General features: G+C 40.0%; 2 protein-coding genes across 4 annotated transcripts in view; one reads left to right on the forward strand and one right to left on the reverse strand.

The window, feature by feature from the left end:
• Window positions 1-27,500, reverse strand: part of CHLSN (cholesin) — a 217,730-nt gene that overhangs the window by 67,025 nt on the left and 123,205 nt on the right. The gene's annotated exons all lie outside the window — the stretch shown is intronic.
• Window positions 1-27,500, forward strand: part of GPR146 (G protein-coupled receptor 146) — a 70,748-nt gene that overhangs the window by 2,819 nt on the left and 40,429 nt on the right. Inside the window, exon 2 of one of the 3 annotated variants that reach the window (XM_075010315.1) lies at window positions 26,225-26,275. The exons of 1 other annotated variant lie outside the window; for it this stretch is intronic. The gene's annotated coding sequence lies outside the window, so the exon portion shown is untranslated. Of the gene's footprint in view, window positions 1-26,224; window positions 26,276-27,500 lie in introns of those variants that run through there. One more of the 3 variants, XM_075010317.1, reaches the window with a different exon arrangement.

A 27,500-nucleotide genomic window follows, 5' to 3' on the forward strand; every position in this document is an offset into this window, starting at 1 on the left:
TAGACACCGTGGGTTGCTTACATTGGTTGTCATCCATGTCAACTCACAAGAAGGCTGCTCACGCTATCAGCCCAAGATGGTGGGGCGGTGGGGGGGGGGGGGGGGGGGAACGACACTCCAGCAAGAGCCTGCCTGCACATTGGGCTCCCCTCTCTGAACCAAGCTGCCTCCAGATCACTGCTGGGAGCCAAGGTGGTTGCACAGTTCCTGGTGGGAGCCAAGAGCCTGGGTGGCTGTCATGCTCTCAGCAGGGAGTGGGAAGGTTGAGGGAGCAACAGGGCTCCCACTGGGGAGCTGCAAATGGAGTTTAGAGCCTGGGTTCTCAGCCTCCCACATTGCTTCTCTTAAATAAGTGGAAATGCTCCTGGTGAGGACATGCACCATTGACAAAAGGATGGTCATGTAATAATGAACTACCACAATAATTATATTGCAGTACAGGTTGAACCTCTCTAATCTGGCACCCTTGGGACCTCACTGGTGCCGAATCAGACAATTTGTCAGACTACAGGAGGGCAATATTGCCTAGAAGCATTACCAACTCTTCCATTGGTTACTGGCTCTTAAAAGACATTTAGGCCATGTCTACCCTAGCCCCACCCCTTCGAAAGGAAGATGCTAATGAGGTGCTGCAGTAAATATGCAGCACCTCATTAATATAACGGCAGCTTTGGCACTTGGAAAGTGCAGCTTTTGATCATGTACAGGTTGTCTACGCAGGCTCCTTTACGAAAGGACCCCTGCACACTTTGAAATCCCCTTATTCCTATTTGGCTATGGGAGTAAGGGGATTTTGAAGTGTGCGGGGTCCTTTTGAAAAGGACCCCGTGTGGATGAGCCACACGGGATCCAAAGTGGGACTTTCAAAGTGCTGCGGCTGCCGTTATGCTAATAAGGTGCTGCATATTCATTGCACTGCCTCATTAGCATATCCCAGCATGTCTCATTAGCATCCCCACACCAAAAGGCTGAACTTTATATGGATTTCAATCTACTCAAACAGTAAAAATGAAGGACAAATTTCCTCCAGACCAACAGCTCCACCAATAATCATTTCAATTCACCAGACCGTGTTTATACTTCAGTGAAGAAGGTCTGGGATCTGGACTAAATCCACTTCTGTTTGTCAGAGTAGATCATACTATATCTATAGACACATGTATTTCTCCTATTTCTGCTGTCTGGAAATTGCCATAGTATCAGAAATAACTTGGCTCCAATTAAAAATTCTGTTGCATATCCCCCCCCATTCTTATGGCACTGCGTCCCAGGAAAACAGCCATTTAAAAATTTACTAGGGAGCAAGGAGGAAGAATGCGATGGTTCTGTTCTAATGTCACATATCAAAATTTTTATGACGGAGCAGAGTTGAAGACGACAGGAACACATTTTGAATAGGGTATTCAAAACCACCAACAGAAATCACAGGCACATGAAAACCTAATAAACGATTCATCAGAAAAGTGCTGATCTAACTCCAGCTATCTCACACACTTACCTACTCATTTCAAGAGCTGGATAACCAGTCTTGGCTGAAACACTGTGTCTGTCTATACTGAGTGGAGAAAGGATATTTTATTCTCTTTCAGATGAACATGATCTAACACTTCTTGAGTATCATAAAACTTGTAGACATCTTGGCCCAGAACCTGCAAGGTATTCAGGCATCAGCTCACATTGATTTGAATGGAAGACACTGAAATATCCTTGAGGATCTGTGCCCTCCTACTTATCTGGTGGTCAGTGTTCATGGTAAACTGAGTGGTTGGGAGGCCTATCAGGAGAGTCAATTGCCACCCAACTGATTAGCGGAGCACCCACAGCTGCCAGCATGTGTTTCTATTGGTGATGCACATCTACACATGCCTTGGTGCACATAAAAATTATACTGCCCATAGATGGAAAAAATTAGAGGGAACACTGCTGATAGCACTAGGTGGGTTGAACTAAGCACTTTCCAGTGATGGCATTACACAGTTAATGGACTCAAACTGATTAGTTTTCTGTAGTTTACCTACTTTACTACACAGACAAGATGTAATAAGAAAGGCTACTGAGGGCACAGTTTCTTCTAGGTATTGAAAAGTTAATGAAAGCATGAGACTAATTAAATGGAAGATGGGGAGTTTTCTGCAACTGCTGTATACAGAGTTGATATTTCACTTAGGAGGAAATGAATTCTTGTTGAAAAAGGTAATGAGTTTCATATTTTTGCATGCTTTTTAAAAAGTGGCCACTTAATTGTTAATCTGTCATCATTAGTCTCAGCTCCAGAATATGTAACTAGCAGAAATCAGTGTTCTGGGATTCATTCTCTACCTTCACCTCTCTAACTGTACATCCTTCCCCCTAAATTAAGAGAAAGGATCACTTAACTGCAAAGTGATAAATTACTAATTTGAGAGGACCAGAATGTCTATAATTTGATGTATTAGGGTCCTTTAAATAACCATTTATTGCTTGTAATTACTTGTGTGTACCTGTATTTGAAATAGCCCAAACATCAGACAAAGAACCAAAATAGACTTTGGAAAAAAAATAATAATGTGGTCTACTTTACATTATAGGAATTTAGTTTTTAGCATAATTTGCTTCTTCTAAAACTTCCCGATTCATTACTCTACATCTCTGATGCAAATTTCTTACAATAATAATTAGAGTACTATGGATCTGATTTTGCATTCCACAGCATATTCAGTCAGGTGAAAACTGTGCAAATGTTACCTACCATTCTGAACTGGCATACCCTCCTACTCCACTTATATGCATTTTACAACAGGATTATTACCTGCCTGTGATCTAGGGAAATGGAGAATTGGGCACCAATTTTAATCAAAACAAGGAACTACTGTAAAAGCACATGCTAGCATTTACATTTTATTTTAAATGTGTCTAATACAAACTGGATTCGAGTGATTCAGCCTCTCTCTGCCAATTTTTTGGTGGACATGTTCTGTGCTCAAACATACAGTTACCAGGGATTTCAGTGGGCCAACTGTCAGCACACCTGAGACAAAGTTCCCTATAATTTTTCCCTCCATATGCAGAATAAATTTTGTTGTGTGCAATGAAGCATGTGCAGATGTGCACCTTCAGTGGAATCACATGCTATTTATTGGCTGTGGGACTTTGCTAATCAGCTGGACAGCAGTTGAATCTTTCCTGGGTGGCTGTCCAGGTGCTGAGTTTACAGGGAACGCTGACCTGAGACAGTGGAATTTAAACTCAAGAAAACAAAACAAGAACTTCTGCTTATGGCATACATCTGTTCATATTACTAGTATCTCTCTTTTTAAAAAAAAACTATGTCCTAATGAAATACAGTAAATGCACAAGATTTCTATGAGTCTACATTAAAGTTTCATCGATTTTTCTAGCTTCCTCTAGATCGCTAACGCTATCATCCAATCAGAATGATCAAAATAGTTACATCTTACTAACAGAATGGTTGGTGGAAATTTTACAGCTAATGCAGACTCTAAATACTAGGCTGCACTGGTTCCAAAAATAGGTTCCTAGACATTTTGGAACTTGAGTAAAAGGTCCTGCCTTCTTCCACCATAAGTAAGTTTTCTGTTTGAAGAACTCTCATATGAAACTGCTTTAAAAACACCAGGACAGTGTGAGAAGAATTGAATTATCTTCGTGTAGAATTTGAACAGATTACTTCTCTAGTGTGCTCATCAGCTGTCAAAGAAGGTCTCCTTGAAGGTCCTCAGGAAAAAATATATCAGTTTTCTTCTGTAACTGAAGAGGCAACGGAATTAAAGTGTGATCTGTTCCCAAAACACCAGATTTCAGTCTTAATATGTTTTCCACTTGCTTGCTTTGTGGTCTGTGATACTAAATTGTAAACTCTCCACATTTACTACACAACACTAGAACACTAAAAGGACATCTGGTTTTCATAGCATCAGGTGTACCTTCATTATGTTTCTGTGAGGCAGAGCAGAAAATTGAAAACCAATTATGATTTAAGACCCCAAATTAAAACCTGTTGACTGTTTCGTAAAATTACTCAATAAAACTTGTTTGCCTTTCAGCAGACATACTGAAGTAGTTTGCGGCATTGCTATAGTCTGTGTTGGTCCCAAGACATTACAGAGGAAAGGTGGGTGAAGTAGTATCATTTAGTGGAAAAAAAAGCTCTGTGTAAGCACAAAAGCTTCTCTCTTTCACCAACAGTATTTTGACCAATAAATGATACCTCCTCATCCAACCTGCCTCTAACCTCTCTGAAGTAGATTTTAAATGCAACTAACATACATAAAAGCTGAAGCAAAACAAAAAACAAACAAAACCAAAAGTGCACTCCCACACACTAACCTCATAAGCATAAAGTCAGTCTTTTTCAGTCATGCTAAAACTTATTTACCCTGAAACTGCTTCTACCTCTCTAAATTTCTAAATTATAAAAATAAGTATGAACTATTTAATTCAGAAGTTTGGAAGTTATGTCCTGATTTCAGCTTGGAACATCCTATTTTTGAAAATTAACCTTTACATCTTCATGGTGGAGGGAAGTAAATTTGTTTTTTTTTTTCAAGCTCATAGCTCAAATTAGCTAGTGTCAGTCAAACTCCTGAATGAATGCTTATCACAAAATAGAAGAAGTGCATACTGTAATAAATTACATATTTTGTAGCACATAGGGGTTGTGGACTAGGATCCCACAGTGGCAGGCTAGGTACAAACAGAGAAGAAAAAGACAGAGCCCAGAGTTTACAGTCAAAACATTAGATAAGATGCAATGGGAGGATACAAAGAGAACGATAGAGGAACACATGGAAATAATGAGACAAAGCTGATTAGCATGACAGACAGTGCTCTCAGCACATCAGGTCCCTTTTGTTAAGTTTTTATGAGGACATCACAGCAGAGTTTAAGGAGGAATTTAATAGGAGGTTACTTTGCAGATATTTATAGATAGCTCCTCCATGTATGAAGAGAAGCACGCAGAAAAGCACATAGCTGCTTGTCAGAAAACTTAGCCAGTGGGTGAGGAACGTTGGCATTATTAGTTAATCAGAAGCAAAAGCTGCTACAGTAAACCCTTGACATACAAGGCTTCAAGTTGCACGTAACTCGCTTTAACATGATTTAAACACAACTTGACACTGCTCTGCAGCCCCGTCACCCAGCTACACGGCTGTCAGCTTGAGAACTGCACTGCTGTAAGATGACATGGGAAGGCTTTTAGCTTGCCTAGATGCTCCTGGGGGAAGGGGCTCTTAGGTTACATAGCCTAGGCAAGCTAAAACCTTTCCCACCACCCCAGGGCTACGAGGCTGACAGCAGCACTGCTGGGGGAAGGCAGGGAGAAGCAGCCAGGAAACTGACCAGCCCTCGTGGGCTGGTCAGTTTCCCAGGTCCACAAGTGGAGGGGAGCTGGGAACCACGTGGCAGGCTGGTTCCCATCTCCACCCTGACCGGCACGAAAATTTGAGTTGTGTGAGGATTACAGGAACCCAACCCCCACATAACTCAAGGCTTTATTATAGCTTGTTAGTGGAGGAGAGCTGAGAAAGGCTATATGTTGTACAAAAAAAATTAGTAAGAGTTAGATGTACCAGGGATGTGGAGACCTAAATGGAGCCTGAGTCAAAGGTCACAGGCCTGAGTGACAGGCAGGATAGTGGTGTTGACCACACTAACAGAGAAAGGAAGTAATGGGGGAGAGCTTGGGAGAGAAGATTAGGAGCTCTGTCTTGGCCAAGTTATACTTGGGCTGATCTCTCTGCCCTCTCCTGTTGCATGCTAGCCAGGTATAGAGTGGACTTTGAACTCAAGGAGGCAAATCTAGAATAGACAGGTAGATCTGTGAATCATCACCATCGAGATGGAAGTTAAATCTTTGTTTGCAGATGAGATTACCCAAAAATAAGGTATAGAAAAATTATAGAAAGGGACCAAAGGCAGAGTCTGTGGAACCTCCAGAAAAAGCTGGGGTGCAAATGAAGTGGATCCTCCCAGGGACACACCGATAGAATGATTAGAGAAAGAGGAGGAGACCCAATAGCTGACACCATGTTCAATGAGCGTAGAGCAGAAAAGAGAGAAATGGGGCAATAGTTGATGACAAGCTCAAGGGAGTAGGAAAGCCATGCAGTATTTTTTGTCAATTTTCTCTCAGAGGGAAGTGGCGTGATCGTGTGCAGAGAAAAAAGTGACCAGGAGAGGAGGGCAGGATTTGAAGAGTGAATAAAGGCAGTGAATAAGCAAGGGTGGGTGGTAAGTGTAGGGCTCAATTAAGCTGGAGCGGTAGGGTTGTGTAGCAAGGAGTGTGGCATACAGAAGTGGCAGGAACATTAGAAGAGAATCCCCATAATTCCTCAAACATCTGATCCATGGAGGGGCATGTGAAAAAAGAAGAGAGTGCACCAGAGAAGATAGTCTGAAGGATTGATTCAGGTCTCAATGAGAGCCAAGAGACAGAGGGAGAGAGATGTAAAGTGAATGACTGAAGTCATTTGAATAGTAACAGAGGTAGCTGTGTTAGTCTGTACTCCAATAAAACAAAACAGCAGAAATGTAGCACTTTAAAAACTAACAAAATGATTTATTCAGTGATGATTTATAAAGCTCATCGCTGAATAAATCACTTTGTCAGGTCTTTGAAGTGCTACGTTTCTGCTGTTTTGTTTTGTTGAAATCATTGGAGATTCCGAGAGGGCATTTTAGATACAGCAAGAAAAGGGAGGGAGGAGGGGGATAGGTGTAATGTTAGAAATAGTGGCTGGAGGGGCCTGAGATTAGTGGCAGAGACAAGTGTGGGAGGATGAAGCATAAGGGTTGGGGCAGATATCATCAGAAATCAACAGACTGTAGAATGTGTATGTGGACTCTGCATCTGTACTGGTGGGAGGAGGGGAGAAAAAAATCAGGTGGGAACTACTGTCGGTACAATGGATGGGAAAATTGAACCAGTAGGTGGTAGGAAGGGAAAAGGATGCTACAATGCAGAAGAGGGGTGTGGTAAAATTCACAGGAGAGTGAGCAGCAGATGGACAAAAAGGAAAAAACAAGAGAAAAATGTTAAGGTAATGCTAACACAGCTGCCCTTCAGGTAGGTGGGGATGTGTTGCCTCTTCCAGCTAGGGAGGGAGGGAGGAAGGAAAAAGAAGCAGGGCTGCACACTGAAAGGGCCTGGGGGTGTAGAGGAGCATCAGGAAATGGAGAAGCTCACTGGTGCACAAGTTAGAGCAATTTTCATACCATATAAACCTCACATCTTTTCAGCTACATTACATAAACATTTCTTCTTAGACCAAGGAGACAAACAAATTCTTTATGGATCATATCTATTTGGCTTAAGTGATATGTTTGTCCAATTTTTTTTCTTCTTTTAGATGATGTCCTTTGGCAGCTGGAGCTATTATTTCCTGGATCAGGGGGTTTAACTATTCAGCAAATGCATTGACTTCCTGCCCAAAGAGAACTGCAAAGCAAATACAGGAAACAAACACTAGCAGCCAGGGAAATAGCTAGAATCCAAATGGAATGCGAAACTTTTCTAACTTTGTCAAATTCTCTCTGTAGTGCCAAGATACCTATTTGCTTTTTGCATTTTAAAATAGGTTTGTGGTCAATAAAACCTCCTTCTGTACCCCTCATTCCCTGAAATTTCTGCTCTATGTAGTCAGCAGATTAAACAAAGGGAAAACACCCATCAGAAACAATCACTTCTATTTACTTTTTTAAAAGGATTCACACTCTTGGCTTGCTCCTTTTGGGTGGGTTAGTAAACTGAAGAGTACTGAAATATTCTTATAATTAAAACAACCTGTATGACTGGATTGAAAGAAAATTTGAGTTTTGTTATGAGAGGATAAAATTGTCAAAGTAAACAAAGGTTTTTAGTTGATAGGCTTCCTCTCACCCTCAATTCAGAAGAGCTAGATTATACGAGTATATTATAGATTATACGAGTATATTAAACTGAAGCAGCACTTCATTCCTTATATATTTTTGTGAGCAAACAATTTTAATGGATCCTTCACGTCTATTTCATAGCAACACCCAGGGTTCAATTTTAATAAAATGTGATATAATTAAAAACCAAGCTTAATAGAGATAATCTGATATTTACATATACTAAAATACAACAGTATATGGGTAGTGTGCCCAAAAGTGGTTAAAGTTGTTCCACCCTCCATTTATCATCTTTTGTCATCCTTTGCCTTTTCCCTTTCATGTTATTCCTTCTTTGTTCAGGACTACACATTTGAGCCAGGTTTACACCAAAAGGGAAGGTAAAATTAGGATAATTACCTAGCTAGAGCGGATGTACTTTCTATCAAGCTTCCACACCATCTCCACTGCTGACAGAAGCAAACTCTCCCATCAACTTCCCTTACTCCTCACCAGGAGCAGGAGTACCAGCTCCAATGGGGACGCTGTCTAAGTTTGAGTTAGCACATCCCTATCAGACCGACTAAATCAAACTCCAGAATTTCCGCATAGTGAAGATGGACCCTTAGTTAAGTCAATTAACTTATGTTGCTCTGGGCTGCGAAAATTAATCTCCTTGAACCTCTGAGTGATACAAGGTTCATGTTGTCTGTGTTGTTGATATTTATGACAAGTTGGAATAATTATACCAATGGGAGAGTGCTCTCCCAGCATAGTGCATCTTCACCAGATACCGATCTAGCACTGTAGTGTAGACTTGCTCAGAGAGAGGGTACATCTCTGCAGTGTTAATTCTGCTGAGTGTATTAAGGGAAGCTAGAGGTAGAGCCAGGATGATTGAGGTCAAAATCAAGTCACAGGTAAAGATACATGCATATATATTAAGCATGTAATACCTACTGAACTGAGGCATTAAAATTTATTTATACTTATGATTTATTGAGCATGCACAATGTGCTTTGTGCTATACAAAATAGAAGAATGTAATCATCAGGCCAATCAGAGTTTGAAAGATGTTACCCACGTAAAAACTATTTTCTATACATACATAATTCTGATTTTTTTCATGCTATAAGCTGCTCATTATCTTCTGAAATTCATCATGCTGATCTGAGGAGGAGTTCATTCATGGCTTCCCTCTAAACAACATGAAACAAACGAGAACAGGACCACATCTATATGACCTCAAATCTATAGAATTTTTCTGAGAGATATTCATTTAGCTACCTAGTGACTAGATATTTTAGGACACTGCTGCACATTACTTATTCCTATAAACCTATCCCTTTTTGTAGCAAAATAGAAGCAGGTACTTAGCTGGCTCCTCACCTCTCCCCCTCAGCCAATCTCATGGCTGGGGCTGCCGTGGTGCCAGTACTCAGTACCATCAAGTACTGGCAAAAAAAACCTCACTGCTATAAATGAATGAAATAATATTTTCACTGTTAGTTATTTTGTAAGTAAGTCAGAATCAGGATAATAGAATATGAAGTAGTGACGTACTGGGCTATTGATATCCTTACTGGTGTTAACACATTCATCTGGAGATGTGTTGCCAAAAAAGAGAATGATGTACAGCTGCCTAAAATGCCTGTTTCAATTTGCAACACAGCCAGAAAGTTTTAATAAGATCCATTTATGTGTTGTAGGGGAGAGAGAGCACCACAGGGGGAAAAAAACCAAAACAACCAAAAGTAGAATAAATACTGTCAGAGTTTATTGGAGATAATAGTTCATGCAGAAAATAATACTTTTTTTTTTCAGTAAAAAAAGATAGCCTAGTAATTGAACTTTGCTCTAAAATATCTGACTTTTTGCAATTGAAACATATAATATGAGGCATATGCAATCTACCTTTGGCTAATTAATGGAAAATTGTAATTGTAACCATCCTTTATACTTCCAATTCCTTTAGGAAAAAATCACCACATTTTTGTATTAAAAGGGGACTTTAATGTTAGGCTTTTCTTGCACAAGCCATTATAATTTCCACCTTTTAAATATATTATTTTAAACATGTATGTATTCAGTAATGAGCATTATTAAAAATTGCACACAAGCATTTATCAAACTGATTTTCATAGTAAAGAACTTATGTTTCATTCAGAGGGCTTTGACAGCTTAGTATAGACCTAATGACACAGATCAGGAAAGTGTTCAAGTACAAATTCTCCAGTTCTTCAAACATCAAACTAACTTTTTTCTTCTAACATTAAATCAATATTTGAACAGTAGAGTAAATATTTGAAATGTAGCTGGTTAGTTACCTATTATAGAGAACAAATTGAATTTAAATGATTTCTTTCTCTAGAAATGCTGATCAAAATCTTAGCTTGCGATATTTTAAAAAAAATTATATATTTTACCTTATCCTCCAATTAGAACATGACTAAGATGATAGTTATAACACTGGTGAACAAGCTGCTTAATCAAGAAGGAAGCTAAAAAGAAACTGAGAAACTTTTCACCCAGGAAATGTTATATAACTGGGTTAGCTTGGTTTTGTTTGCTTTTTTTTTTTTTTTTTTTTTTAAGAGGGAGACAAACTGATTGCAAAATAAAATGAAAGCAAAAATGTTCCAATTAAAATTTTAACAAAATATGAGACAGAAAAGCATATAATTTCAAATACATATAATCCTGGATGATAAATGGAGGACTTTTAGTCAATATTTCCTAAACTCTAAGGAACTGGAGACTTTCTCTCTTTATTTCAGTCAAGCACCAAGTTCCTAGTTGCATTTTGTTAGCTACTATGAGTTTCTGGGTAGTTGGCTGTCACTTAAGATACGATTCAACACAATCTTTCTGACAGAAAAATTACTTCAGACAGTTACAGTATGGAATCTAATTATGCTGCAAAATACTGATTAGAATTACTTTGAGTTTGCAGACAAGATCTTTATTTTGCCACTACCTGTTGTTCATCTATTATGAATAAGGTTACAAGATTCGCCATGGAAAATGTTAATAAATGCAAAGGCCTGGGAAAACAATGTGTCCCTGAAGTTGGGAGAATGGGAGGAAGCAGTTCTGGACAGTAAGCCCATCTACTCTCTCAACAGAGCAGTGATGCCTATCTCAGGGGGTTGGACCCAGTTCTCCATTTCTGGAGTTGCAAGGTACCATACATGGTCACAGTTCCACTTAAGTCTGGCATGTCCAGCTCTTCACAGATGGAGATGGCGGGGCAAAGGGTGAACTCCCCAGTGTTGTGACGATATAGGTCAGCTTGCAATGCCAATTTTGCCATCCATCTCTTCCTCCCCATCTATGTAGTGGTGAGGGGTAGAGGCAGATGCACTAAACCAAAGGTTCCCAAACTTTTCAGCATCGTGTCCCCCTTTTGATTTTTGAGAAACCCTCACAACCGTGTACCTCTTCTTCACCATCATCCAACCCCTTCCTTTTAATAAAAAAAATCAAATCATAATTTTAAATGAACACAAAATCTTGATATAAAATATTATTTAAAATTAAAAATAAGCACAAATAGTTTTTCTTGGCCCAAAAATTTAGTAAACACATAATTTAACATCAGAAATAGCAGAAACAGATGAATTTAATGTGAAAGATTATGCTGCATTTTCTTCATAAGTTGGAAAATCCTAGAAGACCGACTATGGACCATCCAGTCTAACAGCACAGGCCCCACGTTGTGGGTGCCTGGTGGAGCGCAAGTTGGCCAGCTGTCCGAGCCCTGCGCTGCTGGGGCCGCCTGCCCATCTACGCCACCTGCCTGAGTCCCTCACTACTAGAGTCAGCCACCCAAGCCCCCGCACCCCCATGGCCAGCTGTCCAAGCCCCCACACTCCTGGAAGCAGCTGCCTGAACTGACCACGAGCTGCCTACCTGAGTTGTGGGCCAGCCACCACAGCTGCCCATGAACCGCCTGCCCAAGCCCCTCCCCTCCCCCAAAGCCAGGCACAACCAGCCCCCCCATCTAACTCCATTCTCCTCCCCCCACACCAACCCAAACTCACTCACTTTGGCAGGAAGCAGCTAGCTCCATGTGGGCCTTTGCCAGCTGCCTGCTTTTTATAGTGTCTGCGCCGGGTCGCCCGTGTGAAATGGCAAGGGCTGAGAGCTGGAAACAAGCACTGGATCTTTCTTGGGGTGGAGGGAATGATGAGGGGGGGCTGCCCCCAGTTTGGGAAATCATGCAGTAAACCAATGCCCAGACCGGAAAGCCAACCCTAATGTGGGGGGGGGGGGGTATCACAGACTTTATTCAAATGCACTATTACTGTGAATACCATGATCTTTGCAGCAAGATCATAGGCTTAATTATGAACTTTAAGTCACGTGGTATGTTGAGTCTATACAACTAGTTGCAAAAGAGGCTGTTCATTAAAATGATATGGCAACATACCCCCTGACGAGGTTAAAATATGTTTGACAGTGAGGCATTAAAGAACATTATAAACTCAAGTTAGTGAAAAAGTCTGCACGTAATCATTACTGAAAACACAGAACCATAAAATGCATTGTAATTACTAGAAACAAAGTCATGCAGTATTTCTATGGCACTGTCTACTGGCTGCTTTCCAGAATGGAGGAAAGAAGTTTACTTATCTACAGGAATGGTGGTTCTTCGACATTCCATAGTTTACCCACTTCTGGCATGTATGTTACCCAGAAACACAAGAACAGAATTTTTTGGTCAACTGTGTCCATGAGGTCACACCTGCAGTCTGCACAACAGCCAGCAACCGGTAGTAAAGAGCAAAATGGCTGCAAATGCCCTTCAATTCCTTTGCTAAAACAGAATACATTTGACCAGAGACTCTGCAATACTGTGGAGCGAGTGCAGGTTGTGAAACACATATGGACACCACCTCCCAAAAAATAACAAACACTTATCGTGGGCTAAATAATTGCTTTTCTTTTTCAAGTCCTGAAGTTAGGTGTTTACATTCTATTGAAACAACTACTGTAAGGTAGCTCTGCCAAAGGGGATGACAGATCTGGAACCATCTACCAAGCATAGGTGCTGGCAGAAGGGATTCTAAGGGTGCTGTAGCACCCTATGTCTAGCTTGAAGCAGTTACCATCATATGCAGGGTTTACAGTTGGGTTCAATGGCTCTTAGGAGAGGACCCCCACTGTACAAATTGTTCCAACAGCCCTACCATCAATGATCAGCACTGGCTGAAGATGGCTCATCTGTAAATTTGAAAGATTAGAACACACCACCAAAGCTGCAGAGGATAGTGGACGCAGCCCCTCGGATAGCCAGAGCATCAGGCCTGGGGGGTGGCCCTGGATGAGTGGCCCCTGGGAATCTCAGAACACCTGGTAGCCAGAAGTAGTCAGTCCCCACTGCTGTAGCAGGACCCAGCCAGCAAAACCTTGGGGGCTCCCCAATGAGCAGCTAATATTTAGTGAGTGGTACATACAGAACATGTCACAGGCTGTGAGTTTTTGTTTATTGCCTTTGTTATATTCAAGTGAAGATTTCCACAGGAAAAAAAGTCAAATTTGTTATCCCAAGAATTTGAATAGCCACAAACTACTGTAGAACTTTAGTTTTGTTTCTATATATTATGCAGCACACAAGGAACAGTATCAAGTAAGGCATAATTTAAAATTGTATATCAAGAGGCAAGAACCATTTGTACACACTATCACAGTGGTAACCATTGTTTCAGTTTATAACACTGTCAGATAAGACTCCAAAATTCAAATTTAGTTCACATGATTTCTCAAGGTTTCCCAGTACAAACCGCTTCCTTGTTAATTTACTGATGAGGACAATGTACAAGACTAAAAGCAAACAAAAACTCTTAGAACTCTAGGATCATCTGCATATTCACTAATATACAGCTAGCTAAACATTTAAAAATGAAGAAAGGATTAATATACTGTTTTTAACTTGGATATCGAAGTTCCACTTATTATATTGTGGCCACAAAACTATAACCTTGAATATCAAAGAATTCATGCTTTCTACCAAAGGTATCACTGAGGTCCAGTTTTTCCCAGTGTTGCTAACAAACTATTCCAGTTATCAAGGTGACAAAGAAAAAGGAACCCTTGACAATTTTCTCCTGTAAATTACTCAGGCTAGGTCTGCACTGCAGCAGAAGATCAACCTGCTCAGCATCGATCTTCTGCGGTTTTGTTTTGCACATGTGCAAAACGGCACTTTCTGAGGATCAAAGTCGACCTCGGAACTCCTCATGAGTGGCAAGGATTAAGGAAGGTCAACAGGAGAAACACTCCTGTCTACTGTCTTCCACGTAAACAGACATTAAAATCGACCACTGAATGCATAAGTGAAATTGCATATCAGTGGTTGACTGCTATGTCTAGTATCGACATAGGCAGAGAAAAGAAAAATGCATTGACTGCTTCTTGGTATTCAAATGACTTATGGCAATCTCTCACTAAAATTTTTAGCTCTTGATTATTTAAGCACTGGGATATTAATGCATGAAGAAAATGTACTGATATAATGTGTGGATTTATTTCCATGGTCTCTAATGATAAATTAGTATTTACATGCAAAAACAAACTAAACAGCTGTTCCTGGCACCAAATTTTATTTTGGATGTTCCTAATATTCAAAATTATGCCAGATGTTCACTTTATATTTTGTGGGACCCACTTCAAGCCCCCTGATGGAATCCTGCAGTACAAAAAAAACAAGACATTACATAGAAGAGAATTATTTTTTTATCCTTTGGTCCATTTTGTCAGATTGTTTTACTAATATATATTTTAATGTCAAGGCTGTTAGCGTTAAACATTGATCTGCCTTGACAATGAGAGCTGTGCAGGCCTTTTTGAGGGCAGCGTTTGCCCCCCTGCCTTCAGGATTCCATCCATGGATTTAGTTATTGGTTATTAGATTCACAATAAACAAACTCATAGATGGGAATGATTTCTTCTGACAGCGTAGTGGCTCTGCTTATCTACCATATGCCAAGCAGCTGAGAGGCCCTGAATATTATTTTGTAAATAAATATGTTAAAATGAGTGGAGAAGGTATCTTAAGCATGAATTTCAGAATCCAGCAATTAACTTAGGCTAATTGTCAAACTACCTCAATGCTGTCCCTTTAAGTATTACCAGCCACTGAATTCATTAGATGGTAGGGCTGTTATCAGTAGTAGTTGTAAGCTTCTTCCACTCCTACATCTTGGAGCATGAGCCATTGATGACGATTCACCAGCATCCTCTGTCCTGGGTGATCTTTTCCACTTCTGCTCTAGATTTACATGACCTGAGAAAGGGGGATTTCAGCACACTCTTTAGAAGACTATTCCCCAGACAAAAACACTGTCATATATAGCTTTGATAATGATTGCAAGACTGATCTCTATTGTGCTGTTTTAACCTCTAAAATCAAATGCACGATCACTTTATGGAACCTGAGAACACATGGAACCTGGCATTGCTAAGGTCCTTAGCTCAAATTGTGCTTTTCTTCAGTTAACTAATTGCTCTCTGGGGTGGGGCTGGGGATGAGGCTACAGTATGCAGTTGCCCTGAGCTGAAAGGGCAGGCCAGTTTTCTCTCACAACAGTAGATTGGGGCCAGGTGAGAAGCACATGTCCATAGCTGCTGCAGCTGTAGTAGGCACAGATGGGGAGGGACAGGCAAACACACAGACCATAGATCCAGACCACTGAAATATATAGTGTTAGCTGTCCTTTTCTCCAACCCTGCTCCCTGCAGGCCCAAAGGGATTATAGGTGTCCCAGTCCCCATCTCTGGCCCTTTGCTGCACCTCTCCCCTTGATCATATTGCAATTTAACTGTCCCCCTCCACCACACCCTTCCCTTTCCATTTTATGAGAGAAAACCAAATTCCAAGCACATCTCATTGTCCTGACACAACCAAATCCTTACCTTGCTTTTAGTTAGGATAAGAAGAAGCTGAATACCAAATTTGGTGGTCTGAGTTCTCACAATTTAGCAGGAGTTCTCAAATAAAGAAAGTCACAGACCGGAGAGACAGGCAGTCATAGTTTCTAAAATATATTTCATGAAGGAAAACTCCACAAAGGAGGAAAAGACACTTACTGTCTTACCACATACTGTATCTGATGCATTACCTTTTCAGACACAATCCATGTTTTTAGGCATGTTGTTTTGCTGAGACATCTGGGTGCTATAACAGCTATAAGCAACTGTTTCTCAATCAGACGCAACCATTTTAAGTTCAAGATACAGGATTTGCCATAATGTTTAAAAGAGCCCACTCCCCCACAAAATGCTTCCTGCTTCATCTAAAACTTGCTTTAGCACGGGCTTGTGTGAATTGTGTGAAATGTCCTGCTCTGAAAGGAGAATGCACCATTAACTAGTTTTGGACAACAATTCCTGTAGTAAAATAACCCAGCATAACCACCGTAATGAGTCGTTTGAGATACATAACACATCTCAAAGGCTACGATATTTATTCCATCAGAAAGTACACTGAAACACCCAAGGACCAGACTCATGTAGGAATACAAAATTACTAGGAAAATGACTAATCTTGACACCACACAGTAAGTAAAGAAATTCTGCTATAAATGAGCAACAAATGATTGCAGTATGGAATAAGTTACATCAATGGTATAATTTGCAAGAGTGAATGGGCTTTCATGTATTACAGTATGTGTTTGCACAGTGCTTACCACAATGGGGCCCAAGCTGGCTGTGGCTTTTTGAAATTGCAGCAATATACATATCAGTTGGACTGGCTCCTTTGCTGGTATAAATCAATGAAGATCCATTGACTTCCCTGGAGTTATCCTACTTTATGCCAGTGGAGAAACTGGCATATTATCTTCACTATTGTCTGTTCCATAATGTATGTGATAGACCCTCATGAGTGTTTGTGAAACATATCCAGCATTATCTATTCATTGTGCGTATGTAAGAAACATGGCAATTGCAATTTTGGTAGGTTGTGCTATCATTTAAGCCATATCATTTTACAGGTTTTAAAGCTTTTTCTAGGTTTGTAACCAAGAATGCCCTAGAGAATGTTTTAATGGTGTCACATCACAATGTAGAAATCTCCTAATTTCATATAATATGAAGACGGTCAGAAACGGAGTACGGCCAATCTAACGTATGATTGTGAATTAGCACTATTCATCAACATAACATGGCCTATAATTCAGTGCTTGTGGTATACTCTCCAGTGATTTTATTACCTAGAATACGTCTGATGGGCAAATTCTACAAACTAGAAGCAGTATTGCATTATGTATTGTCAAATAACCTAAAGGGAAAAGTCACAGTTATGATCTCTAGGCACAAGTGATAATTGGATAGGAAGGCAAAGTTCAAGAAAACAGTAATGCTTTTGTATATTAACAGAAGGCCTGTTCTGCTCTGCAGCTCACTAGCCAAGGCCATTTCCTTCCTTAACATTAAAATTCTAATCAGCCCCCATTTCATCTGCAGAAATGTATGACAAACAAAATCCTGCACTTAGCTTTTCAAACAACCACCACCAGGAATATCAAAACCTGCATACTGCTGCAGAGCATAAACAGATTTCAAATTACATCAAAAACAGCATGTGCACAAGTACAGAATAGCTGGAAAATATCAAGTGTCTTTTCAACAACTGGTTACGCAGTACACTGATATCATCATATAATGGTGATTACAATTTCTAGGTTTAACCATTCTGATGAAGGCTATTTGGAGTTGTTATATCACAGAAATAAAGTGTAAGCCTAGATATGAGATTGCATATGCAATACACCACACTGAATTAATACTTTTAGAGTTTACAACAAGAAGGGAAAAAGTATCTGTGTTAGTTAGATGTGGCCTGTGTGATGTATCCCATAAACAAACAAAAAAAAAAGAATGCCTTAAAATACAAACTACTCAAAGTAGGTTTACCTGAAAAAAAATCAGAACTCCAGTAGGATCCACATGCTTTGGAATATGAATCACAGAATAACGAGGCTAAAATAGAAAACCCTGCTTCGAACATGAATACAAGTCTGCCGCAGTGACCTGAAAGTATATTTAAAAAACACAAAAGCAAATGAACACAAGCTGTCAAACTAAAAGAGCAAGAAACAACCACAAAGCTTTGAGGAAAACACTCCATTAGCCTCAAACAACCATGCCTGAGCACCACCTCAAATTTCCTAGCACATGGAGATGGAGAGTTGAAGGAGAATGCTGTACACTCAAGGAAAGCCAACAGAAGCAAAGCTTCAAAGGACTAGAGACAGGCCAAAGCAAGGCTTAGGGTCTAAAAGCAATATGCTCCATTCTTACAGGACTGAGACTTTTTTATGCTAAAAGGGCATAAAGCCAAACCTTAAGATGCTAAAACATCAAGATCATGTACCACACAGCATGAATGATCATTGTATCTGTAGGTCCAGAGACCAGCATCTACTCAGCAGTCAGAGATGGGGGTGGAGGGTGAGCAGGAGCTGTGTGCAGGTGGTGAGCAGAACTGAGGGTGGTGGGGGCTGAACTGGGGCCATGCGGAGCTGGGCGGGGGGAGCGAGTTAAGCACAACTGGAAATCACACATGTCCAGGGTTTACTGTAGGAATCGGAGGTCAGCTGTGTAAGAGCGGGGTCACGTACTCTGGGTCTGCATACTCTGAGACCTTACTGTACATTTACAATGATCAATCAGAACAGGAGTTACATGGCTCACTAACCCATACATAGGCTTGGAAGGATTAGATTTTTAATGGTAAATGTCAATAAATATCAATTTTACCATAGATGAACCCACCAAAAACATACTTCTATCTTTAATAATGACAATCTATAGGTAGGAAATAGTAAGAAAAGAGCTGCTTGAGAACTATTAGTTTAAGAATATTTTGTATACGTTGAAATGTGATGTTGACAGGTTTCAAGTTACGAGCTTTAACTTTGTGAATCTCAACGTTAAGTTATTATTGCCTGGCCCCCTAGTGATTGAGCCCTACCGTGATTTCTCTCAACTAAACTTAAAATAAGTAAAAATAAAAAATGCTTAAATAGCTATTTAAATTTTTATATCTATATCTATATCTATACCTATATCTCTATCTCTGTGTCTATATCTATATATAAAATTCTGCCAAATCTACCCAAATAGCAGTGGACGGGCAGTAAATTTTCCATTTTTTCTGCAACATTTTTGCTTTTAAGTACTTTTACAATACCACATCTCCTGTTCAAAAAAAAATTCTGAATTGTAGATTTTTCTTTTAACTTTGTGTGTGTCGCTATTGGCAATACAGGCTATCCTATCCCCACACTTCACTGCACCTTCTTTGGGCAGCAAGCATGTAAACTATTTGTGCTGGATAGAGATAGCTCCCCCACCAAGATTCTCCCACTAATACCTACCTGGCCTTCAGTCAGCATCAGGAGTTTTGTGGAAGCAGAATTCCTGTAAGTTTCAAGAGGCTGCTCACTGATAAGAGTGAGGGAGTGAAGAAGAGCTGACATATATTATGTCACTCACATTCACAATTTCAGAGAAAACCAGCTCTGTGGGAAAGTTACTTATCAGAGACGTTAGGATTTCTGTAGCACAGTAAATTAAGTTTGAAGCTTCTCTTCTATGACAGTGATGTATCTGCTGAATTTTTATCTATGTAGAACAGACGCAACAAGGCCAGAACCACAATACCAAACATCTGCAGCAGCAACTGCCAGTTTCTTATTGGCTAGATTAAAACACTACTGTCTGTCCAAGTCTGTGCACAGAATAAAATGTTAAATTTGTCAGTCCTCGTATTTTATTTGGCTGTGCAGGACCAGAAAATGAGACCTCTTTACAGATCGATAGACTCCACTTCAGCCCAGAAGTTTGTTTCTAAACTACATAAGTACTGTATCAAAGTGAAAAATACTAGCTTTATTACTCTGGAAAATGCACAGAAACCCACAGTGGGTTCCAAAGTCAAACTAGTCACACCATCTTCCATTATAAATCTGCAGCAATACTTTTGTTTGTTTTATTTACTGCTTTTAACTGAAATATATAGCGTAATGGGTTTTAATCAGAAAGTACTTTCCTTCAAAATTACCCTTTCCTTACTGATAAATTATTTTTTTAGTTATAAATCTCAGATCTCCTGTGTTTAACAATATGCTTGAGATTTATGTTAACATAGTGTTTTCTCAGTGGGATGAAAGAGTTGAAAGCTACACAAGCTTAGTTAGCAGATGATTGTTTTTGCAAGATGGGACATACTCCCCATTTATCCACCCAAACCAGAACTCAGAGTGAATAATATATTCAAAGGAAACACATCATGTTAAAGTGAGGATACTGGTGGCTCAGCTGAATCCTGTGGTTTACAGATGTCAAATCCGAGCTAAGGAAACAGGAGTTGTGACACACTGCAAACTGGGAGAAATGCTGTTCATAAGTGAGATGTTAAATCAAGTCCAGTCTGTCAGCTCTGGCAATTGCTCTTGCTGAAGTTAAAGATCCCATGAGAGCATTGAAAAAAAAAAAAAGGAACGCTTTGGTATCCTTGCCAAAACTTCCTTCCCTCACTTAATGCCACCACAGATTAACTGCTTCTAGAGCAAACACTCATGGAATGTTGCAGCCACATAATGGCTGCCAATGTATTTACATCCAATCACAGAAAGCAGGAATTAAATATTTTGTAAAGCACTCTGGAAACTGGAGTACAAAGAGACATGGCATATTAGCATGCAAATGCCTGGTATTTGAGGCGCTGTTTTATGCTGAACTAACTAACTAACTAAATAAATAAAGCGGCACAAAGAAGGTCTGACGTGATTCTACATTAGAATGTTTCGACTTCCAATTTGGTAACATTTTGCTTGGTGCCTCAACAGAATTTTTTTATGGATACAACAAGCACTGACAAAACTACTAAGTGGCGCTGGGATTCTCAACCGTCACCAGTTGCTACAAAAAACTTTAGACTCAAACATCTAGTAGTGGGATAATATTAACAAGCAAAAGTGGAAGGAGCATTCTTTATTCCCCACAATCTCTAATAGGACGCCAAAAGATGAAGTTAAACTTGAAACACTTGTATCGACACAACACACTATGAAGCTCTCCATGTCTTATTCTATGCAAGCAAGTGGATCCATTAGACAATGTTTGAAAATGGTGAATTCTTAACTTAGATCTAGTGATATTATTCACATTAGAAAAATGGGACAAAAATAACCCCCAAAAACCAGGGAGACCATTTCAAATCCATGGATTAAACTCCCCATTAACTGGATTGCCCTGACGTTCCACCATCTGGAAGGTTTTGTCAAATAAGAGAGCAGAGGCTCTCCCTCTTTCATGACTGAGTAGGCTCTCAAAGTATTAACTGAATCTATACCCCAAACTTGAGAGGGCACATACAACTGCCCTTTGTGAATATGAATATTTCTCTCAGGCAGGGTAATCAAAATGTCTCTCTCGGATATGTGACAGCTGACCTAATACTCAGAGATACGACCCAAATCCTTATACCTGGTACATATAAAGATAAATACAGAATAGCCATTTTATGCCTCTTTGCATGTTAAAAGCATGTTCAAAATATTACTCAATTATAAATCACAGGTTTTTTAAATCTAGCCTCCACCCATGCCAGCTAGGCAAAAAAAGAAAAAAAAACACATTTCCATCTGGTATGGATTCATTTATAAAGAGCAAGAAGCTTCCATATTCTTTCTTCCAGGACGAACTGAGGACCAGATTCTGTCCCCTGCTCTGGCGGCACTAAGTAGCCACGAAGTCGGCTTAAGTGCCTACCTGAAAACTCTCTTCTCTGTAGGGGGAATCCCCAGGTGTAGGTTGCAGCTCCTATACCACTTCCCTTCACGTTCACAGCAGTTAGACAACTGCTGCATTGGGCTGAATTCCAGTTGCACTGGTTCCTAAAGGTGGCCAGGCATTCATCAGAAAAGCTCCATTGATGCTCAGCCTCTCACCAGAGACTCAAGCTTTGCTAGACATGGAATTACAGCCACCTTTCTAGCCATGCTCAGCACAGGTTGTCCAGATCATGGAATCTGGTCTTCAGAGCCTAAGGCAAATCCAATAGCTACTTTTGTTTGTTTGTTTGTTTGTTTGTTCTTTAATGCTATGAAGTAGATGCTTCATCAAACCAAGAAGAAACAACAGAAGTCAGGGGTTTTGGAGAAACAAGAATCAAACTGATACTTTTCCTCCAAAAATGAAAAGAAATGAGCACTGAACCATGGCTGGAAAGGAACTGCTTAGGTGGATTGTTAATTTTCATTGGCATCAGAGGGGTAGCCTCATTAGTCTGTATCTTCAAAAACAACTGTGGCACATTATAGACTAACATATTTTGGAACATAAGCTTTCACGGGCAAAGACCTGCTTCGTCAGAGGCACGTGTGGGGTTCCAAAGGAGGATCTAAATTTATACTCATGAAAAAGAGAGAGTCCTAGCCAAGAAGAGGGCCAGAGTCGCCCAACCTCCATATTAGCTGCTGATAATGAGCCAACTCTGGCCTTCCTCTTGACTGGAACTCCCTCCTTTTCATGTGCCTTTAGACCCTCCTTTGGAACCTCTACTCATGCATCTGCTGAAGCAGGTCTTTGCCCGTGAAAGCTTATGCTCCAAAACACCTGTTAGCCAATAAGGTGCCACAGGACTTCTTGTAATTTTTATTGAATATAATTGCATAGTCATTCCCTTGCTTTGTGGGTGACTGTCAAGGTATAAAGTGACCAGTTTTACATCCACTCGGCTCCTGAAACAAGATGGAATATTGTTTTCCTTTAGTTTGACCTGGGAACATCCAGGTATTGTTCTCTGATAACAATGGACATTTGCCACTGACAGGATGAAAATTAACTCCTCTGGCTGTACAAGTGCTTCATTTTATCCTTTTTAACAACATAAGAGTGAGAATTTATTCTGTAATTCGATGTCTAAACCTGTGAAAAATGCAGAATTTGCAACTCCCATTGGTTTCAGTTGTAGGGCGACCATCCATCTCATATTTGGTGAGACGGTCCTGTATTTGGGACACCAAAAATGTGCCCCTACTTATTTTTTAAGAGACTAATTGTCGCATTTGGGCCCTCCCCCTGCTGACATTTTCCACCAGCAGCTGCTCAGGCGCAGCTGCTGGCAGGAGTCACTTCCCTGAGCCACAAAAAAGCAGGGGAGCATGAGCAGCTGCTGCATCCCTGAGGCTTACCGAGGACTCTCAGGGGAGAGCCAGAGCCTGTGGGTTCCCCGAGGCTCTGGGGGAGGGCCAGCGGCTGTGGCTTCCCCAGGGCTCCTTCCCAGCTCCCTGGGGCTTGGTGAAGCGGGGAGGAGCCGCCCCTACCACCATTTCTCCCTGGTGCATATTTGGGACAGGGAGATATGGTCACCCTAATCAGCTGGAAATAATGGTACATAAACCAACTCAGCTTTGGGCCTGTGTTACCCTAATGCACCCTGTGTTTTTGTGTGTGTATTTTATTCAAGGATTCTGTACCACACCTTCCAAAATATAACAGATTATTATTTTTAAAACCTAGTTTAGGGTCAGCATAAAGAAGTTTTAGAAAGAAAAAAAATGATAACTAAATACGTAAAATTATGTTTTGTCCCAACATATAAGCTATGTCTACATGAACCCCCCATTTTCAAAAAGTGGATGCTGAGGAGACACATTGGGATATGCTAATGAGCCACTGCAATAAATATGCAGCTCCTCATTAGCATATTGGCAGCCACGGCACTTCGAAAGTCCCACTTGCGATCGCACGTGGCTCGTCTACACAGGGTCCTTTTCGAAAGGACCCTGCATGCTTTGAAAACCCCTTACTCCTATTTGGTTATAGGAATAAGGGGATTCAAAGTGTGCAGGGTCCTTTCGAAAAGAACCCTATGTAGGCAAGCCACACGCGATGGAAAACGAGATTTCCGAAGTGCTGCAGCTGCAATTATGCTAATAAGGTGCTGCATATTCATTGTTGCACCTCATTACCATATCCTGAAGTGTCTCATTAGCATCCCCCTTTCGAACTGCGGGGGAGCTAGTGTGGACATAACCATAGAATTTAATATGCTCTCACAAGAATCAAAGTTATATACTACCTACCATTTGTCTCTCTTAAATGTACTATATTCTTCAAGGAAGCTACACATTGTATATGCACAATGAAAATGTAATTGCTGCACTTACAAACTGAATAACCTGGTTTTTGGTCCAAGAAAACTGTTTATATCAAAAATCTCACAAAAGCACTACTTAGCATCAATAAAGCTTCTGAAAATTAGTAAGTAAATAGACTGCAAAATTCACATCTTACCCATGAAAACACATTACCTAAAAAAAATTTGTTAGTCTTTAAAGTGCTATAGGACTGCTTGTTTTTTATAAGAGTTTTTGCCTCTCCATTTTACAGAGAGGGAAACTAAAGAACAAAAACATATCCAAGATGATACAGCAATTCAATGGCAGATCTACAGGGAAAAATACATATCTTGACTCTGTTTATTATTCTAACCACTAGACTACACTCGCTCTACCTCTGATTCTTACTGTAGAAAAAGAATACATGCTATCACAAAAGGTAACTCTATAATCATAACTTTTCTTTCTAACCAGTGATTGCAAAACAGGGGCTGAATGTTTATAGATGTTTGTCAAATACAACGGAATCTCCTTAGGCATATGCTTATAGCAAGAGACCTCACGACATACATGGCAATGGAAACATTGTGAATGCAGTTATCAAATCTCCTGCTCACACTATGTTTTTCATTAGCCTATATGGTGTTATAATAAATGACGCACTTCCTTTTGCACTTTATGCTTTTAGCATGCCACAAGATTTCTATTAATGTTTTGTGTTACTGAACTGCACTAAATTTGAGAATCTATTTTATGATGAAAGGTGAAAAAGACAGATTAAAAGCTAGGCAATGCTGATACAAATTTCTAGTTTTAATTCTCCACTGGGGGGCCAACCCACTGCCAGAGCCAGCTCCAAGAGGACCCATGCTTTTGGGAACTATGCTAACAAAAGGCCACCAACAAGCACATATTTGAGAAATCTGTTCCTGGAGTTCCAGAGAAGAAGACTAACAGTTCACTCCTCACACAGTTGGCCTAGAAGAATTCTACTTTCAAGACAACCTCCCACAAAAACCCAACCCCACCCTGTGATGCACCTGCAACCTGCTCGGCTGCCAGACCTTTAACTCCACTGTGCAAATGTGTAGCATCTGGAAATCAGCTTAAAGCTCCATGCATCTGATTTTTTCAGGGTCTTTTTGCACAAGGGTCATGCCAGTTCTACTTTTGTATAAAAATAACATTTACCTGTTTTATTAAACAAAACTACTTTAAGAATGCTGCATACATAAGAAAACTGCATTAACATTAACAGATTTATTAGACACAAGCAGTATTATCTGAAGTTAGGGAACTGAACTGACAGTTTCTGGTGATCACATCCTTCAAGATTTTAAAACCAACAGATCTTGCTTTCTTGCACCTGGTTTTTATTCATATACTGGGCAGAGGCAAAGAAGGATTTGCTACTTATTTAACTCCTAATTGGTATCTTAACTTTTAATTAACTAGACACTGAATTGAATTAGTTGAATAAATTGAAATTATCTGAAATGAAATGAAACTGAAATAGACTGAAATTCTCTCTGCACCTGCAGCAGACATATTACTTCTGTCAGAAGTGGGGTTGGAACTTCAGACTTATTCCAGGCACTTAACCAGCAGCTTTTATCAATTAAGTGGTCTGACTTCTGTAAAACTTACATGCAAACATGTGCTGCTTTTTTTATTTAACTGAAATGATTTTAATCAATATTTAAGTTTAGACCTTAACATCGGTTGTCATAATTTCAAATTTCATTCTATTTTCAATCTGTATTTAAATTAAAAACATACTTTATTTAAAAAACCCCACTGCTTGCTGTCCACTTACAACTAGTTGAGGCAGCCACTGTTACAAAGAGGGGGGAACATAAGAATCAACATTAATGAGGAATAGTCTCAGAGAGGTAGCAGTGTTAGTCTGTATCTTCACAAAACAAAAGCAGTCCTGTAGCACCTTAAAGGCTAACAATGTTATTTGCTGGGTGATGAACTTTTGTGGGACAGATCCACTTCTTCAGATCTGGAGAATAATGTGTTTCCTTCTGAAGTGTAGCCTTAGGTGTCTGCTTATGCACAACTTTTCAGGTCATCTTTAAAGCAACCCCCTCCCTATCTTTGCAGTTACCGAGTACAGAAACAAAAAAATCATTAATTAATACAAGCTAGTTCTGTACCATTTCAGGCCTTACTATTTCTGTTCAAATTTTAGACTCTTTGTGAACCTAAAATGTAAGTATTCTTTGTTCTAGGATTTCAGACTACACTGCAGAAAACACCAAAATCTCATAGACTCAGCTGAGGTAAGATGATTTGTAGAACATATGAACAAGGCATGTCTGAAAAAGCCATTTACCTTTCATTTAAAGTAAAAATGCACTTTACAATGTGAATGTTAAAATTCAAGTCCAAGAATAATCCCAATAGGTTTCTGAAATTTTCCTATTTTCAGTTGATAAGTTAACTCCTCTCCTCTCTCCATCACACATACACAAGATTTTTCAGATACATTTCTTCTTCAGAGATGTAAACCTATATTTAAAGTTCATATGGACTGTCAGATCAGTCTAACTTGCAAAGAGAAAGATGAGGCACTTCTGTGCCAGAATGCTGTACTACATGTGTCTCTGGCTACATCTACACTTACAAAAAACTTCGAAATGGCAGTGCTAATGGCCAAATTGGAGAATACTAATGAGGCACTGAAATAAATATTCAGCACCTCATTACCATGCCGCCGGGTGTGGCACTTCAGAAGTGCTGCTGTTCGTTCTCCCGCAGCTCATCTACTTGGGGGGTCCTTTTCTAAAGGACCCTGCCAACATCGAAATCCCGTTATTCCTATCAGCTGACTCCCATGTAGACGAGCTGCGGACGAGCGAACCGCCAGTGGCATGCTAATGAGGTGCTAAATATTCATTTCAGCACCTCATTAGTATTCTTCTATTTGGGTATTAGCATAGCCATGTTGAAGTTTTCTGTAAGTGTAGACATGGCCTCTGTCTCCCAAGCAAACATATAAATGGTGAGTATATAAGTATCATATTAGTGCTTCTCAAATATTTTCATATTGTGGACCACTTCTTAAGACAAAAAGCCCTTATTTTGGCTATGTATTATTGCACTGTTAACCTCAAGGTGTTTACAACATTTATTCCTCTGTAAGGTAACTTTTTTTCATATCTGCCTGATGGGAGAATTTTGCAGGCAACAGGGGAAGAAGCATGCAAGCACTAGAATTCCCTTCATAGGGGTCCTGGACCAGCAAGGGGAATAAGAAAAGTGTGCTTAAAGGTAAGGAAGAAGAGAGGGACTCATCTTTACTGTCATCTCCCTTTATGATGTCTGGAGTACAACAGTACCCAAAGAGATGGTGGGAGACTACCTTTTTCTTGGATCATAGGAAGTCTGGACAACTCTCCTCGTCTCTTAATTACCCTCCACAACTAGAGTACTTGATTACCAATCCCATTCTCCCATTAATATTCAGACAGTAAGGAGAAGGGGTTAAAATAAGGGTGCTTTAAT

Source organism: Carettochelys insculpta, chromosome 16 (assembly GCF_033958435.1).
Source record: "Carettochelys insculpta isolate YL-2023 chromosome 16, ASM3395843v1, whole genome shotgun sequence".
In the NCBI taxonomy this organism is placed as follows: Eukaryota; Metazoa; Chordata; order Testudines; family Carettochelyidae; genus Carettochelys; species Carettochelys insculpta.